Raw genomic sequence first — 15,198 nt, forward strand, 5'->3', positions numbered from 1 at the left:
GAATTCGATATTTTGCAAACCGTATTTGGGTACCAAAGTTGGGTGGATTAAGGAAGTTGATATTGAATGAGGCACATAAGACAAGATACTCGATACATCCTGGAGTTGGAAAGATGTATCAAGATCTTATGACGCATTATTGGTGGCCTAATTTGAAGACAGACGTTGCAACATATGTTGGGGAATGTTTAACTTGTTCCAAAGTCAAAGCAGAACACCAGAAGCCATCAGGATTACTTCAACAACCAGAAATTCCAGAATGGAAATGGGACGGTATTACCATGGATTTCATCACAAAGTTACCTAAGACTGCCTGGGGTTATGACACCATTTGGGTAATAGTTGATCGTCTCACCAAATCTGCACATTTCTTGCCTATAAAGGAAACGGATAGAATGGAGAAACTATTACGATTATACATAAAGGAAATTGTTTCAAGGCATGGAATACCTATTTCCATTATATCCGATCGTGATAGTAGATTTACATCAAAGTTTTGGCAATCACTACAGGAGGCCCTGGGAACTCGTTTGGATATGAGCACCGCATATCATCCACAAACTGACGGGCAGAGTGAAAGAACAATTCAGACTCTTGAAGACATGCTCAGGGCATGTGTGATCGATTTTGGAAACGGATGGGATAAATATCTACCATTAGCAGAATTCTCGTATAATAACAGTTATCATGCGAGCATTAAAGCTGCACCATTCGAAGCACTGTATGGAAGGAAGTGTAGATCCCCTATCTGTTGGAATGAAGTAGGAGATCGACAATTAACTGGTCCCAAGATCATACACGAAACTACTGAGAAGATAGTACAAATCAAGGAGAGATTGAAAACAGCCCGTAGTCGCCAAAAGAGCTACGCCGATGTCTGAAGGAAACCATTAGAGTTTCAGATCGGTGACATGGTTATGTTAAAGGTGTCACCTTGGAAAGGTGTAATACGTTTTGGAAAAAGAGGTAAACTGAACCCAAGGTATGTAGGCCCGTTCAAGATCATCGAACGCATTGGACCGGTAGCTTATCGACTCGAATTACCACAACAACTCGCCGGAGTACATAATACATTTCACGTTTCAAACCTTAAGAAGTGTCTTGCAAAGGAAAACCTCACCATTCCTCTTGAAGAAATCCAAGTCGACGAGAAACTACAATTCATAGAAGAACCAGTCAAAATCATGGACCGTGAAGTTAAACAACTCAAGCAGAGCAACATACCAATCATTAAGGTTCGTTGGAATGCTCGAAGGGGTCCCGAGTTTACTTGGGAACGAGAGGATCAGATGAAACAAAAGTACCCACATTTGTTTCCCGAGAACGCAAAATAGGTACAATTTTAAAATTTCGGGACGAAATTTATTTAACGGGTAGGTACTGTAACGACCCGAAATTTTCTGATCATTCTATACTTATGAGATTAATATTTACATAAATTAAACCTTACCAACATGATAAGCAATCCAAACTGTTGAGACTTATATTTTTGAAAAGAGTTTTACACAACGTTTGACCGTCCAATTTGACCGATGATATCACGAACTATATAACACACGATAATTATACGATTATGTATATGTACATATCTATACATATTTAACATGATTTAAGGATGGTTTAACATTTCATTGTGAACTAACAACAATGAGTTATAAGTATACTTTGAGACCACTAACTTAAGTTTTCAAAACGATAACGATATGTAACGTTCTTTGACATATATACTTACAATCTATAATGTGTTGTGATTTATGTCACCAATATGATTTAAGTGTAATAGGATTAATTTGTAACCAAAATAATCTTGATAAATATCGAACAAGTTTGGGGAAGTGTGGAGTACACACTTGTTTGAACTTATCTTGATTATGACGGGGGTTCGGGGGCAGCGCCCCCGATAAGCGGGGTCCAAGGGGCAGAGCCCCTGGCTGGGGTCGAGCTGCCAGGTCAGCTTGGAAATTTTTTTTTGGGCTAACATTGCTTTATTAAAAATGTCTTAAAATTTTATTTTTGGCCCGGTTGGACCCAAAATAAAAGCCCGATTTTGAGCTTCTTTTACCGTATCATACTCATCATCCATACGTATTTACTATTGGTAAATACACATCAAATCAATATCCTTATCAGCTTTAGATCTGCCCTAGATAAGAGGGAATCTTATTTGTAAGCTAGCATACATTATTACTCAAAAATTCAACACAATAATTTGTCCTTGTTCCCTCAACAACCAGACTGTCCTATAAGTATCACCATCACCTTGGTTTTTCATTTCATTCTTACAACCATCTTTCTATAACAAAAAAAAACACACTCTTAGGAACTCTAAGTGTTCTTCACAATCTCAGCAAATACTTATGAAGAACTAGCTTCATGAGCAACCTATAATCATCATAAGAAAGTTTGATCAAGATTATTTTCTATCTTTTCCAGTAGCTTTATCCAAGTAACTTGAGGTAGTAACATTATTCATAATCTTATTCGATTCATATTTATATAGCTATCTTATTTTGTGTTATAAAATTTTTAACAACAAGAACATAGTTTGAATGATTTCAAACCTATTCGCAAACTAAATAGATCCTTCTAATTTGATTTTTAAAACACTTCAAAACCTGTAATATATATCATATTATGACAAAATCGGATTAATCATATCTTGGCTAATTAACATAATATTTAATATATTTACTTATGATTTGATTTTATATATTCCAGGACCACCCGTAAACAACACGAGAAGATTAATCATAAGACCTCATGATTGTACGCAACACGTCATCTGACAACACGGTACTTTATGTACGCAACACGTCATTTGACAACATGGTACCATGGGTCGAGATTAATTCTGATCAATACGAATACGATGGGGTCTTTATTTATTTTATTGAGCAACTAATTGTGGACCATTAACAACAGACTGCTAACTACGGACTAAGAAAATATTAAAAGTATTATAAGTATATATATATATATATATATATATATATATATATATATATATATATATATATATATATATGTAACGATTACTTGAAAAGAAAATATGTTGATATATTATATATATGGTTAGGTTTGTGATATCTATCGGAGACCAAGTCGAGTTAAATACCTTCAAGGAAAAGGTGAGTATATAGTCCCACTTTTAAACTCTAAATATTTCGGGATGAGAATACATGCATTTTATGATTTACGTTATGGACACAAGTGATTAAAAATATATATTCTACGTTGAGTTGTACCACTGGCATACTTCCCTGTAACTTGGTAACTATTATTTACATGAGGTATTGTAAACGTGAATCCTGTTGATATATCTATCGGGCCTGACAACCCCAACCGGACTGGATGACCAGTATTCAACGGTTGCACAGTACTTCGTTTCGGTAACTACACTTGGTACGGTGTAGTAAGATTTCATAATAAAGGGAATATGCGACGTTGATTAAATGTTAAGTATGGTTATCAAGTGCTCAACAACTTAGAATATTTTTATTAAAACGTTTATATATGAAATCTTGTGGTCTATATTTATAACGCTGCCGGCATTAAACCTATATCTCACCAACTTTATGTTGACGTTTTAAGCATGTTTATTCTCAGGTGATAACTAAAAGCTTTTCGCTGCAACATGTTGAATTTAAGCAAGATCTTGAGTATGCATATTTGTGTCAAAAATAAAACTGCATATCGGAGGATTTGTAATGTAAAATATGTTGGAGGTCGTATTGTTATTATCACATGTAAAGTTTGTAAGTCTAAGATTATCGCTAAACGATAATCATTATTAAGTTGTTTAAACCTTGTATTTGTAACAAAAGCTATGGTTTGTATTGTAAAAACGAATACAGTTTTTGAAAAATGTCGCATATAGAGGTCAATACCTCGCGATGAAATCATATGTTATTGTATTCGTCCTTATGGTTAAGGTCAGGTTATGACACTTAATCCATCTAGTTGCCATCTAAATGATACTTACAAGTCTTAGTGGACTAGTTAATCCACTTAAAATGTAGGGTGGGCTTATAAGCCCAAAGTCATAAGTCCATTTCACCAATAAAGCCCAAGTTCACTTAATTAACAAATTAAGTCCAATTAAAGCCCAAGTAATTAACTAATAACTATAGTTAATTAAAATGATTAATAAAATTAATCATGAATGCAAATAATATGTGAAAATATTATTCGTGTAAGTTTCGTGTGTCACAAAGACGTTTCGGGCAATTAAAGTCAAGTTCGGGCAATCATGGCAACATGTAAATGTAATAACATACATTCGTTTAATCACACGTATTAATAATAATAATTATTAATAAATAAAAGTTGGAAATTCCAGGGTCGTTACATTACTCACCTGTTAAAGAAAATTTCGTCCCGAAATTTAAGCTGAGGTAGATGGAGGAGTCGGGAAAAGGTGAGGATACTTCCGCATCATTTGATCCTCTCGCTCCCAAGTAAACTTAGGTCCTCATTTGGCATTCCATCGTACTCGTACAATCGGAATCTTGTTGCGCTTCAAAGTTTTGATCTCACGATCCATAATCTCAACTGGTTCTTCCACAAAGTGGAGTTTGTCGTCAATCGTAAGCTCCTCAAGTGGTATGATAAGTTCGGGTGCAGCAAGACACTTCTTCAAGTTCGATACATGGAAGGTAGGATGAACTGAGCTCAATTGTGCTGGTAAGTCTAAACGGTAAGCAACGGGTCCAACACGTTCCAAAATTTCAAAAGGACCAATGTATCGTGGGTTCAACTTTCCACGTTTTCCAAAACGGATCACACCTTTCCAAGGTGCAACCTTCAACATTACACGATCACCCATGTTGAATTCAAAGTCCTTACGTTTAAGATCGGCATAACTCTTCTGACGATCACGGGCAGTCTTAAGTATAGCTTGGATCTGAGCAATCTTCTCCGTGGTTTCGTGGACTACCTCGGGTCCGGTGATTTGCTTTTCGCCTACTTCGGCCCAACAAATAGGAGATCGGCACTTACAGCCATACAATGCTTCAAAAGGTGCAGCATTAATGCTAGAGTGATAACTGTTGTTGTACGAGAATTCAGCTAGTGGCAAATGCCTTTCCCAGGCCTTTCCAAAATCAATGACACATGCACGCAACATGTCTTCCAAGGTCTGAATCGTTCATTCACTTTGCCCGTCAGTCTGAGGATGATAAGCAGTACTCATGTCCAGACGAGTTCCCATGGCTTCTTGCAAAGAACGCCAAAATCTAGAAGCAAAACGGGGATCGCGATCTGAGATCATCGATAAAGGTACACCATGACGAGATACAACCTCTTTGATGTATAACTGAGCAAGTCTCTCCATTGTATCAGTTTTCTTCATCGCTAGAAAGTGTGCAGATTTGGTAAGGCGGTCAACAATAACCCAAATAGTATCGTATCCGCCCACCGTCTTTGGTAGCTTGGTGATGAAATCCATTGTTATCCGTTCCCACTTCCATTGTGGGATTTCTGGTTGTTGAAGTAAACCAGAAGGTCTCTGATGCTCGGCTTTAACCTTCGAGCAAGTCAAACACTTACCAACATAAGTCGCAACGTCCTTCTTAAGATTCGGCCACCAATACTGTTCTTTAAGGTCGTGGTACATTTTGCCCGCTCCAGGATGAATCGAATATCTCGATTTGTGTGCTTCATCAAGTATCAGGTTCCGTAGATCTCCATAATAAGGTACCCAAATTCTTCCGGCATAACATCGGAGTCCAGACTCCCTAACCTCGAATCGAGAGACAAGTATGTTCAAATGTTCGTGAGATATGTTCTCCTCCTTGAGAGCCTCAACTTGGGCTACTCTGATCTGGTTGTTGAGGTTCGAATGAATGGTGATGTTCAGAGCCCTAACACGAAGAGGTGTCGTTCTCTCCTTTCGGCTTAAAGCGTCAGCTATAACATTGGCCTTGCCAGGGTGATAACGGAGTTGACAATCGTAGTCGTTGAGCGTCCTAATCCATCGACGCTGTCTCATATTCAGTTGCTTCTGATCAAAGATGTGCTGGAGACTCTTGTGATCGGTGAAAATAGTGCTCTTAGTTCCATAAAAATAATGTCTCCACAATTTGAGCGCAAAGACAACGGCTCCAAGTTCAAGATCATGCGTAGTGTAGTTCCGCTCGTGAATCTTCAATTGGCGGGAGACATAGGCAATAACCTTTGATCGTTGCATCAGTACACAACCAAAACCACTCTTCGATGCATCACAATAAACAACGAAATCGTCACTGCCTTTGGGAAGCGACAGGATAGGTGCGGAGGTTAACTTCTTCTTCAAAGTTTGAAATGCTGATTCATGTGCGGGTTCCCAAATGAACTTCTTGCCCTTGTGAGTCAGCGCAGTCAAAGGACGCGCAATCAGAGAAAATCCTTCGATGAATCTTCGGTAGTAATCGGCGAGGCCTAGGAATTGGCGAATATGCGTTGGAGTAGTGGGGGTCTCCCACTTGCTGATGGCTTCAATCTTGGCGGGATCAACTTTGATACCCTGGTCGCTTACAACATGACCCAAAAATTGTACTTCCTTTAACCAAAATTCACACTTGGAGAATTTGGCGTAAAGTTGCTCTTGTCTTAAGAGTTCAAGCACTAATCGGAGGTGTTGCTCATGTTCTTCTTCGCTCTTATAGTAGATGAGGATATCATCTATGAAGACGATAACAAACTTGTCCAAGTAAGGCTTGCAGACACGATTCATGAGGTCCATGAACACGGCAGGTGCATTTGTCAAACCGAATGGCATCATGAGAAACTCATAATGACCATAACGGGTTCTGAATGCAGTTTTCATCACGTCACTTTCCTTCACCCTCAATTGGTGATAACCGGATCGCAAATCGATCTTTGAGTAGACACTCGATCCTTGTAGTTGATCAAAAAGATCGCCAATTCGTGGAAGAGGATACCGATTCTTGATAGTCAATTTGTTGAGTTCACGGTAGTCGATACACATACGGAAGGATCCATCATTCTTCTTCACAAACAACACAGGTGCGCCCCAAGGTGAGAAACTTGGTTGGATAAATCCACGATCAAGTAGTTCTTGTAGTTGACTCTGTAATTCTTGCATCTCGGAAGGTGCGAGTCTATAAGGTGCGCGATCTACTGGTGCAGCTCCTGGCACTAACTCAATCTGAAACTCTACTGCTCTCTGCTGTGGTAATCCAGGCAATTCCTCTGGGAAGACATCGAAAAATTCGTTCACAATTCAAACGTCATTCACGCTCTTCATCTCAGTTTCTACCGCTTTCACATGTGCTAGGACAGCAAAACGTCTCTTCTTCATAATCTTTTGCGCTTTCACGCAACTAATGAGGTTCAACTTCGAGGTACATCTCTCTCCATAGATAACCAGTGGTTCACCATCTCCTTGTGGTATGCGAAGTGCTTTATCTCCACAGATAATATCAGCCTTTATCTTGCTCAACCAATCCATACCGACGATCACGTCAAAACTTCCCAGTTTGATAGGTATCAAATCAATTTCGAAATCTGCACCAGCTATGTTGATAACAGCTCCACGACTAATATGGTCAACCTTTTCAAGTTTACCATTGGCGACCTCGACAAGCATACTCTCTTTTAACGGGACTAATGACCAATTAATCTTATCGCAAAAATGTCTACATACATAACTTCTATCCGCACCAGTATCAAACAAGACAGAAGCTAAAAGATTGTTGATTTTGAATATACCTGTCACCAAGTCGGGGTTATCGCGTGCATCCCTTGCATTAACATTAAAAGCTCTACCACGGGGTGGCCCGCCATCTTTTCGCTTGTTGGGGCATGCGTTTCTGAAATGGCCCGTCTGCCCGCATTCGTAGCACTTCTTCGGCCCATTGGTGTTTGGCTTCCCATTCAAAGTAGTGACCTTGCAGTCCTTCCCGATGTGCCCAGCCCGTTGGCACTTCTCACAGACAACATTGCAATACCCAGTGTGGTGTTTGTAGCACCGTTTGCATTGTGGTAAGGTTCCTTTGTAGTTCGGGTTGGTGTTGGTGTTGTTGTTGGGATTAGGGTTTCCACCATTGTTGTGCTTCTTGGCGGGGGTTTGATCGTAGTTTCTCCCCCTGTTGTTGTTGTTGTTGTTGTTGTTGTTGTTGTTGTTGTTGTTGTTGTTGTTGTTGTGGTTGTTATCCCATTTCCTATTTTCGCTACTACCAGCTTCAAACTTAGCCTTCTCCGGCTCATCAATAAGAATCTGATTCATGAGAGTATGCACCATGCGCATTGCTTCGGGAACATTCGGTGGTTTGGGTGAGGTGACATTTCCTTTGATGGACTTAGGGAGTCCCGAGAAGTATTTATCCATGCGCTTGAATTCGGGGGTGACCATGGTCTGACACATCAGTGCTAACTCCAAAAACCTACGATTGTAACTGTTAAGGTCGTTCCCTACGGCCTTCAACTGCATGAATTCAATTTCCATCTTCTGAATTTCGGTTCTCGGACAATACTCATCAATCATAGCCGCCTTGAATTCCTCCCATGGCGTAGCATACGCCTCATCGATACCTTTCGCTTGAGCTAACGTGTTCCACCACGTTAGCACGCCGTCAGATAGCGTGCAAGATGCAAACTTGGTCTTATTGTCCTCCGAACAGTTGCTAACTCGAAATACTGATTCAAGTTTCTCGAACCATCTGGTGAGACCAACTGGTCCCTCGGTGCCGCTGAAGTTATGCGGTTTGCAGCTCTGGAATTCCTTGTATGTACACCCATTTCGAACAGGTGGAATAACCGGTGGTGGTGGCGGTGGAGCTTCGAGATTTCTTTCTGCTAGGGCTGCAGCGACCTGTTCGTTGATCATGTCCTCAATCTGGGCGGCGGTAGGTGTGGATCTTCCGTTAGCCATGGTATTCTAAACAAAATTTTTGACTCAAGTCAAAATCCAGTATGTAAGTGGTAGTAATACAGTATATAGTGACCAACATGGAATCAAAACATCACATGTTATTAAATAATGCATCTAGGTACAAATACCACAGAATCATCGTACAGCAATGTAAATAGAACATCGTGCAAGAATTAAATAACGCAAAGTTCCATTCATTAATAATAATAAGTTTCATACATCTGAATAAGTTCGTACAATACATATGAAAAACATGAAACTATATCTAGATTACATCATGTAATCTAAATACAAAGTCCTACAGTGAAGGCAGGTGAACTGCTCCTCGAGCTCAGTGACTCGAGCTCGGAGAGTCTCAATCTCCCTCATCAGTTCCTCGTTAGAGGGAGCTGGTGGGGTAGGCGGTGCAGGTGGGGCGGGTGGTGAGGGTGGTGCCGGTGGTGCTGATGTAGATGGTCCGGCTCCGGATGTAGACGGTACGTCCCTAGATGTAAGTGGTCCGTATCTAAATCTAGGTGGTACGGTTCCAGGAATAGTCAATACGTAACGGGGAACCTTACGTATCTGTGGGTCGGAAGGGTATGGCACAACTCGTTTACGAGCAGTAACCCTACGACGATGGCCAAATGCGTCAGTAAAAGCATGACCTCCATTCACCCCTGGAATGACGGTGCCGTCGAAACGGTACCGCTTCTTCGGCGGGGTGGAGGGTGCCTGAATAGGTCTATCAGCAGGATCCTCATCATCGCTGGAGTCGTCTGATGATGAAGAATCGGCGGATGATGAGTCATCCGAATCGTGTGGTGGTGACACTGGTGGCTGAGCTGGTAATCCGAAGCGTCCGAAGGCGGCCAACATCTGTCTGTGTCTGCCTGGCGAAATCACGACTAAACGTCCATCGGGAGTGCGTCAGCAAGGCATGCGCATGTGGTTACGAAACGGCCCTTCCCCAAACTCCGCGGGGATCTCAATACCACCAATGCGGGGCTGTGACCTCGAGGGTCCGGGAGCAGACGCTGGGGCAGGTGCACTAGTACCAGCTCCGGAAGTAGAAGCGCCGGGATCACTAGTGGGTGTCGGGGCCGGTGTATCGGCAGTAGCAGCAGCAGGTGTAGCAGTAGGTAGGGCGACGGGGTCTGAGTCTGTACTGCCCGAAATGCCAGTAGGTGGAACATCCGACATCTGAACAAGGAAAAATAAATTTTCCATGTCAGTATGTCATAAAGCAAGCAATTAATAGGCCAACAGTTTAAATCATGTATAACAGTAACTATCATGGCAATAACAGCAATTCGTATGAAAGTAGCATGCAATCAAAAGCAAGTAGCATCATGCAGTAGTGATATCATGTAGTAGCATACGGCATATAGCAGAAAAAGTAAGCATTAGCATGTAGTAAGCTCAGCGGAAACAAGTAAACTAGCAAGTTGTAGATTAGTCCTATTAGTGAATCCTACTAGGGTCGGTCTTAGACTCACTAATGCAACCTAATTCCCTACAACCAATGCTCTGATACCAAATGTGATGCCCCGTACAAAACCATCGTGTACGAATCATCAACAACAGGATCATTACAAGGTTAAGTACTATATGCTGTAATTAAAGAAGTTGCATTCACGATAAAAAGGTGATGTCATAACCGACATCAAATGTTTTACATTTCAAAAGCATGCTTCACTAAGTAGAAGCAAATAACAAGTGTATGTGACCACAATGGTCGTTACAAGTCATAGTTCAAAAGTACGAATGTTTAAATGCAAAATAAAGTAGTTCATGCGATGACAACTCTAAGCAGCGGGTGTCTACAACACGACTAGTACACAGCGGAAGCTAACCTCAAGCACCTGAGAAAAACATGCTTAAAAACGTCAACACAAAGGTTGGTGAGCTATAGTTTAAGTATAACAGTATGTAAGATAGGCCACGAGATTTCAGTGCTACAAAGAGCGTTTCAATGCAGTATGATAAAGTATATGTTAACCGTGGGCACTTGGTAACTAACTTAACGTTTATACCCCCTGAAAGTACACTTGGCAAGTGCGTATGTCTACGAAGTATTAAACACTTGTTAAATGCTAGCGCTACTAGCCCGAGTGGGGATGTCAAACCCTATGGATCCATATCTAAGATTCGCGTTCACGGTTCAAAAACCAATGATTAAACGTTACCGAGCTAAAGGGAATGTTTATGCCGTTATATAACCCACACATACATAAGTTTAAGTACTCGTGCCTAGTATGTAAAACATAAAATCCGCACGTATTCTCAGTTCCCAAAATAAGTTAAAGTAAAAAGGGAATGCTATAACTCACAATGATAATGTAGTCGTAAAGTCGGTTCGGAAAAGGTGTGCAAGTAATCGGTCCGAAGGTCCTCAACCTAAGGCAAATAGTACTAAGTTAGTAAATCATCTTAATATGTTTAAAAGTATGTAATTAAGGTCTTAAGGGTCATCATCATTCATCATCAAACAAAAGGCGTAAAGTAAGTTTCGTTTATGAAAGTAGTTTAAAATAAAGTCTGACTTCAGTCAGTCACCACGGCCTCTACCCTTACTGAATTAAGGTGAGACCAGTGGCCATGGATCCATCTATGGGTCCCTTAAGTGTGGTAAAATTTACAGAAGCAAACTCGTCTTCGTTTAACCGTGGTGACGGTTTAAGTGCGAGTAGGTCTGAAATTTCTGCACAACGTTAAAGGACATAGTGACGATCGGAGGGCCATAAATCCTAAACCGTAACTCGGATTAAGACGAGTCCTATATGAAAAGTTATCTACTCGAAAAGTTCTATCTAAAAATCAAGGTTAGAACAGCCCAGGTCTACTGGTCTGTTACAGAAACATCAGATCAGTAGCTTTTGGACAGAAACAGTAAGTTTAAAAGGGTTCCGGTGGTCTTGGTGCTTGATGTTCATCATGGTTCTCATCCTTGATGCATATAGCTTCAAGTGTACAACTCATTGATGTATCTACATCATCTTAACCAAGTCTTGACCATCATAACCCTAGTGCAAGTCTAAGACATGAAGCACAACTCACTTAAGAGTTGTATGAAGTTTGATGAACCAAAGTTACATCAAAGTCTTAGATCTAACACATACATGAACTTTAAAAGAAATATTGAACTATAAACTTGAAAGTTAACTAACTAATCAAGATCTTAAAATGTAGAACATAGTTCTTAGTTAGATCTCGAAGATCCAAGACTCAAAAGTCTAGATCAAGCATAAGTATACGAAGTTATGTTTAAAGAAAACTTATTTGTGTGTTCTTGAACTTTCAAGTTAATTTTTAGTTCCAAGAGATATGAGATCAAAGTTAACTAGTAATATTTGACCAATAACAACCAACAAACATAAATTAAAGTGCATGTAACTAAATAAACAAGTAAATAAGTTCATGGATTGTTCATACTTTTAAAGATTCAACCAAGGTTTGATCTTTAAGTAAAGTAAACTTTAAGTTTACTTCAAGAACTACAAGTATGAGTTACAACACAAGAATTTAATCTTTGAAACATTATATGTAGAACCTAAACTAAAGATTTTAATTCTTGAATGTTCTTGTTAATACAAGATAAAGTAGAATAAACTAGGTAGTTTGATTCTTGAAAACATGTAAGTAGAGAAAGAAAAACAACTAGTAAGTAAGTAACAATAATCAAGTAAACAATTACAAGTAACAAAAGATTATAACAATCAAAGAATGATGATGATTTAAGGGTGTTAGGATTCGGTTTTGGCCAAGAAAGAAGAGAGAAAATATGTTCATGTTACTTACAATTTTGAAAGAAAAAGAGAGGAAAGTTGAGAGAAAATATGAGAGAAAAGTAAGGTGTAATTTTGAAGTGAAGTGTGTGTGAGAATACAAGTGAGTATGTAATGCAAAAAAAAAAGTTTTGAATCCCCTTCTAACCATCTAGGCCGACGGTTTTGGCCTTCAAGGAGGGGGGATGGATTAGTTTTGTGGTCACTAGAATGTAAAGCTTCATAAAGATGGTTAATGGGTGTGTTTACATGGGAATGAGAAGTAACAAGATTCCAAGTGTAACTTAATCCATCTAGTTGCCATCTAAATGATACTTACAAGTCTTAGTGGACTAGTTAATCCACTTAAAATGTAGGGTGGGCTTATAAGCCCAAAGTCATAAGTCCATTTCACCAATAAAGCCCAAGTTCACTTAATTAACAAATTAAGTCCAATTAAAGCCCAAGTAATTAACTAATAACTATAGTTAATTAAAATGATTAATAAAATTAATCATGAATGCAAATAATATGTGAAAATATTATTCGTGTAAGTTTCGTGTGTCACAAAGACGTTTCGGGCAATTAAAGTCAAGTTCGGGCAATCATGGCAACATGTAAATGTAATAACATACATTCGTTTAATCACACGTATTAATAATAATAATTATTAATAAATAAAAGTTGGAAATTCCAGGGTCGTTACACTAAACGTATTTATACTAAATGTATTTATAGTAATCGTATTTATACTAATAAAATTCTTTTATCAAAATTATTATTAATACAACGAGTACATAACAGTCGTTAACGTCAACTAACGACGTTACAACAGTCATATATACATAACGGTTGTTAACGTCAACTGACGACGTTACAACGACTATATTTTTCAAATATAAAATAAACATCTCCGTTTTCACATTTTCACATTTTCACAAATCAATCTTCATTTTCTCATATTACCACTCTCAAAAAAGTTTTTGTAAAGATGATTCACACAAGGATGATTTTTCCTATTGTATTGGTCATACTAACTATCATCATTGTTGCTAATATACCACTGGGTGAACCTATATTCTATTCTGCCCTTGTGGTTTTATTATTTGTAATCATACTATTATTCTATTGTTTGCTACTTATGAATTTAAAATGATTCTAATTTTGATGTTGTTAGAAATTAATTATGATTATGATTTATGTTGTTCATCTTTTTGATAATAGAAATTGTTTAATTTGAAAAGGCTTAAATTTGCTCCTTTAAAATCAAGTGGGAACAACTACTTAACATGGGTTATGAATGTAGAAAAGCATCTCGAATCAATCGGTATTTTAGAAACCCTGAATGAAAATAACAATTGTTCCGAACAAGAGAAAGCAATAGCAAGTATTTTTCTTAGCAAAGATATTGACGAGTCCTTAGAATCTACATATTATATGATCGAAGATCCAAATGTATTATGGAAAATACTCAAAGATAGATACGATATTAATTATCAAGAAATAACGGTGATCCATGAAAGAATAAAATTGAAGATGTTAGTAGACGCTCTTATAAGAATCCCATAGATTCTTATTAGTGATCTGGTAACGTGGATCATCAGTCTAGTATTTATTGAATACATGAACATCTTGTTTATCTCTACAAATAAGTCCCAAAAGAAAAGAAAACGAGAGTGAATCTGTTGAAAAATCTTGATTAAATAAACCCTGAGCTACCTTGAGACTTGAATGGTTTGAATTTTCTAAGATGCCTAGCTTGTTATGTATCACTCATAAATAAATGGTTTTAGACCACAACGCATATGTTTATTAAGTGTTATCTTTTATGTACTTCAGATTGTAACTTGTTTGCAGGTAATATAATTTGATTATCTTGCTGAAATATAACTCATTATTTGCTTATCTTATTTGAAGTTTTAGTATGAATCCTGCTGAAATACAACATCAATTAAATGGTAAAGACCTGTGTATTGCAGATAGTGGTAACATACACACTATGATCAAATCTAAGAAATATTTCATCAATTTAAATCAAATGATGGAATTATAAATACTATATCAGGTCTTGCAAACTTGATATAAGGAATGAAAAAGGCAAAAATTCATATTACCAAATGGTACGAATTTTCTGATAAACAATGCTTTGTTTTCTCCCAAATCAAAGAGAAATTTGTTAAGTTTCTCTGATATATATCATAATGGATATGGTTAAAAGCGGATATGATAAAAAGTGCATATGATAAAAAGCGCATCGCATATGATTAAAAGCGCATATGATAAAAAGTGCATATGGTGAAAAACGCATATGATGAAAAGCGCAGCGCATATGATTAAAAGCGTATATGATAAAAAGCGCATATGATGAAAAGCGCAACGCATATGATTAAAAGCGCATATGATAAAAAGCGCATATGATGAAAAGCGCATATGATGAAAAGCGCATCGCATATGATTAAAAGCGCATATGATGAAAAGTGCATATGATGAAAAGCGCAGCACATATGATTAAAAGCGCATATGGTGATTAATGAAAAAACACATATGGTGATTAATGAAAAGCACATATGGTGATTAATG

Source organism: Rutidosis leptorrhynchoides, chromosome 2 (genome assembly GCF_046630445.1).
Source record: "Rutidosis leptorrhynchoides isolate AG116_Rl617_1_P2 chromosome 2, CSIRO_AGI_Rlap_v1, whole genome shotgun sequence".
NCBI lineage: Eukaryota > Viridiplantae > Streptophyta > Magnoliopsida > Asterales > Asteraceae > Rutidosis > Rutidosis leptorrhynchoides.